Genomic DNA, 5,146 nt, shown 5'->3' with positions numbered 1-5,146 from the left:
ATAATTATTATTACCTGTTTGTATTTTTAAAATAAAGTGAAGAAAGACGAAGAGAAAGAGACTAGGGAAGATATTGAGTCAAACGATATGAAGAAGGAAGAAGAAGAGGAGAAAAAAATGGAGGAGGAGGAGGAGAAAGATATTGAGTCAAAGCAAACGAAGAAGGAAGAGGAGAAAAAAGTAGTGGAGAAGGAGGAGGAAAAAGATATTGCTTCAAAGCAGACTAAGAGAGAAGAAGAGGAACCACCACATTTCTTTTTCTTTTACTATTAAATTATTTTATCTAACAAATTGAAAAAATATCATTGTAAATTAACCTCTACTATTTCTTTTATCAAATAAATTGAAAAATATTATTGTAAATATACCTTTTACTAATTCATCTGGAGTTAACGGAAAGAAACCTAATACGTATTGAGAAATGGATATAAACTTCTCTCCGCATTGATAATGAGCTGTAAACTTCATCCGAAGTGGAGAGAGAAAGCTAATATGTATTGATAAAGATATGTAAACTTCATCTGGAATACGTAGAGGAGAGCACTCTTCACTTCAGTCTTCAGTGAGACATCATGAGCTCCACACGACCAATAAGCTTACCTGACAAGAAACTAACATTAAAAGACTTAGAAAAAAAATATTGCAAACCAGTGGCAATAGTAAGGCCATTTCGGCATAATGAAGAGCAGCAGCAGCAGCAGCAGCAGTCAGTTCTAAGAGGGTATCGCTTGATACTTGAACAGCAGCAGCAGCAGCAGCCACTGCGGCGACCACATTCGCTGCCCGTAGCCCTGCAGATGCTGCCCGCAGCGGAGCAACCTGCAGGGGAGCAACCTGCAGTCTCGCGTAGGAGGCAATTGTTATTACGGTTACGTAATATGCAGCCTATGTGAGCTTGTGGGTTGTATGACAGACAGTCACCACCACCAAATCGGTAAGAGTTAATAAAAGTCAAAGACTAATAAAAAATATAAAAAAAAAAAAAAAAAAAAAAAAAATGGCTTAATAGCGAAGGAATCTCGCATTCACTTTTTCTCTCGCAGCGATTTATTAAATCGTAGTACTACTTTTGTTCGACAAAGAGTGCTTTTAATGTAGTATAGAAGCTACTTAAATAATTTTTTTTTTAATTATAGATGCTGTTGCTGTTGCTGTTGCTGTTTTTATTGGAATTCTACAGGACGTACAATTCCTGGTTTATTTATATATTTTTATAAGTAAATTTGTATTTCATTAAAGAGGGTTTTTTATGCCGAAAGGCTTTTTCCCTTACATTGGTGTTTCTTCAATTACCTCTCCACCAATCCACTGTACCCTGTAATATAAGTATTGCAAATAAAAAAGAAAAAAAAAATGTAAATCATAACATAAAACCCTTGAAGATTTCCATTCAACCGACATCGGACGATGCTTCGACTGAAATATTCCAGGGGGATCTACAGCTTGAAAACTGTTCTGAATGTTGTCGTGTTTTTCACATACGTCCCAACCACTTTTCTGAAGTTAAGGTCACGTAGGCTCCGCTCTTATTACAGAGCGGATGGTAAGTATCTGCGACGATAGATATACAAATGAATATGACGATCGTCAAAGATACTGTAACATAAATAAGGGGGAGCGATCACTGCATCGCTCTCTACGAATGTTCTTTCTCTCTTTCTCTTTCCAGTACGAGTCCATTTCGCATACATTGTTGCAGAGCGCGATAATGTATTAAGTAACGCGTCTTATCGTTTAAAGTAACCAACTGCTTCTCTTGGCTCGCGCATGGCGGTTTCTCTCCTTCTCTCTCTAAGGCGTTCACTGCTTAACGTAAGAGGGGGGAGGCCACTTGTGTACCCATGTGACATCTCCCCTCTTACATGAAATTCCTGTAGTGGATCTGCGGATGGGTGCGTTCATTCTAGTTTGTGCATTTGAACCGAAAACTATCAAGGATTCTTACTATTATTTTTAAAAAAACAACAAAATGTACGAAGATATTTACGCACATATGTACGATTTTATTTGGTATCTTAAACGGATAAATCCGGATAAGAAACTTTTGGAGCAAATTAGAGACCGTAAGTTACAACAAATTAAATAATATTTTTTTTTTTGGTTATAAAAAAATAATATATATATATATATATATATATTTATTTTTGAATTATCCGCTTACAGTTTTAAGGGATAAAATTATTGAGAAGGAGCACAAAAAATATATACGTGAGGGAATTAAATTCAGGAATGCTCAATGGGAAGAAGAGGTGACACGGAATTTAAATTTCCAGGAGGATTTCGATTTCTACGGAATCCGTTGGATGCAGGAAGGAGTTTGGGGGTCACCCAACCTCCAACACGAAGACCCTGATGATGAGGAAGGGTGGCTGACCCCCAATTAGGAGCGAGAAATATATTATTAATTTTTTTAATATATAATTATTATAATTTTTATGTGTATATTATTAAAAATATATTTATAAATTTTTATTAAAAATTCCAAATATCGTTCATTTCATAACCTCAAAATTCTATTTCTCCTTCTCTTTCTCTTTCTCTTTCTCTCCTTCTCTGCGTTCACTGCTTACCGTAAGAGGGGGGAGGCCACTTGTGTACCCTACGAGTTTAACGTCGGGGGAACGCGATAATGCGCACAACCGCATGCGCACAACCACACGAGGAGAGGGGGCAATTCCCCTACTTCCCCTACCCCCGCGGGACCCCGACCCCCTCGCCACCCGGTCCCAGAATCCTTACAGCTACTTTACTTCTATAATTAAAAAAAAAAAATTATTTAAGTAGCTTCTATACTACATTAAAAGCACTCTATGCCGAACAAAAGTAGTACTACGATTTAATAAATCGCTGCGAGAGAAAAAGTGAATGCGAGATTCCTTCGCTATTAAGCCATTTTTTTTATATTTTTTATTAGTCTTTGACTTTTATTAACTCTTACCGATTTGGTGGTGGTGACTGTCTGTCATACAACCCACAAGCTCACATAGGCTGCATATTACGTAACCGTAATAACAATTGCCTCCTACGCGAGACTGCAGGTTGCTCCCCTGCAGGTTGCTCCGCTGCGGGCAGCATCTGCAGGGCTACGGGCAGCGAATGTGGTCGCCGCAGTGGCTGCTGCTGCTGCTGCTGTTCAAGTATCAAGCGATACCCTCTTAGAACTGACTGCTGCTGCTGCTGCTGCTGCTGCTCTTCATTATGCCGAAATGGCCTTACTATTGCCACTGGTTTGCAATATTTTTTTTCTAAGTTTTTTAATGTTAGTTTCTTGTCAGGTAAGCTTATTGGTCGTGTGGAGCTCATGATGTCTCACTGAAGACTGAAGTGAAGAGTGCTCTCCTCTACGTATTCCAGATGAAGTTTACATATCTTTATCAATACATATTAGCTTTCTCTCTCCACTTCGGATGAAGTTTACATCTCATTATCAATGCGGAGAGAAGTTTATATCCATTTCTCAATACGTATTAGGTTTCTTTCCGTTAACTCCAGATGAATTAGTAAAAGGTATATTTACAATAATATTTTTCAATTTATTTGATAAAAGAAATAGTAGAGGTTAATTTACAATGATATTTTTTCAATTTGTTAGATAAAATAATTTAATAGTAAAAGAAAAAGAAATGTGGTGGTTCCTCTTCTTCTCTCTTAGTCTGCTTTGAAGCAATATCTTTTTCCTCCTCCTTCTCCACTACTTTTTTCTCCTCTTCCTTCTTCGTTTGCTTTGACTCAATATCTTTCTCCTCCTCCTCCTCCATTTTTTTCTCCTCTTCTTCTTCCTTCTTCATATCCTTTGACTCAATATCTTCCCTTGTCTCTTTCTCTTCGTCTTTCTTCACTTTATTTTAAAAATACAAACAGGTAATAATAATTATGAAAAGGTAAAAAAAAGATAAAATAAATACTTACATTCTTCCTCCTCTACTTTTTTCTCCTCTTCCTTCTTCGTCTGCTTTGACTCAATATCTTTTTCCTCCTCCTCTTCCTTCTTCGTCTCCTTTAACTCAATATCTTTTTCCTCAGCCTGTTTCTCTTCGTCTTTCTTCACTTTATTTTAATAAAAAACAAAGAAACAAACAATAATTATGAAAAAAATGTAAAAAATAAATACTTACAGTTTTTATGCAAATAAAGATGCAGTTTCCGTTCATACTCTTCGAAGTAACGATTGAAAAAATCGTTAATTCGATTGACGTATTCCTCTGTCAATTCTCTGGGAAGAGTGGGTGAAAGAGGAACAATATCCTCTTGAATCATGATTAATTTACACTTTTCGCAGCTCATTTTTTTTCCTGTGTGCAGCACCGACAACGGTATAAGATTGAATGAAGAATTGAGGACTTGTGTTCTCCTGTTTATTTCTCTAAATAGTTTTTAAAGAATCACATATTTGCTTTTATCCACTTGGCAAAAACTGACACCTCCTCGTAAGGACAGTGGATACGTTCATTGTCCAAGTTCTTCTCTCGAACGTGTAAATTGCACGGAGTTTTTTCAAAATCATATAATTTAATTAAATCCTTAAACTTAGGACAACCATACACTTCTAAATTAATATTATCCACATTCATCCTATTCAATAGATTTTTTTCAATGTTCCCTCCCTTGTAGGCTACTACGGGATTCTCGCACGTTAGGCAACCTCTAATAAAATCTTCCACATCCTCCTGCTCGTATTTCTCGAATCCCGTATCACTATATTTTATACCATGAACCATATTGAGCAAATACCACACAGTTTTTTTGTCTTTCTCACTAAGATTTTTCATACTGTCACGCAAACGAAACGATGCGTAAGAAATTTGGTTACTTATTAAATCAATTATAGCTATATCTTTATATTTAAGTTCTTTTTTATAAACTAAGAAACCTTCTATATCCATTATGTGAGTTATTCTATGCATTGTTGCGCTCGTGCTATTCTCGATGAAGAAAAAAACTGAAATGAAACATTCGAAGAAATATCTCCGTAGAGAGAAAGATTTTATCGTTTCTTTAAAATATAAAGTTACATTTGATAAGAAGTCCTTTCTTTCTTAATCTCTAGAAGATATTTTTTTTCCTATTGTATTATACTGTGAAGAAACTATAGGTAACAATGGGGAAAAAATTTCTTAAAAATTATCCCCTCCTTTTAAAAACATTA

This window comes from Prorops nasuta, unplaced genomic scaffold, assembly GCF_024137725.1.
Source record: "Prorops nasuta isolate Cenicafe-Biocafe unplaced genomic scaffold, Cenicafe_Pnas_1.2 PNAS00024, whole genome shotgun sequence".
In the NCBI taxonomy this organism is placed as follows: Eukaryota; Metazoa; Arthropoda; class Insecta; order Hymenoptera; family Bethylidae; genus Prorops; species Prorops nasuta.
Note: the sequence above shows the minus strand (reverse complement) of the source record.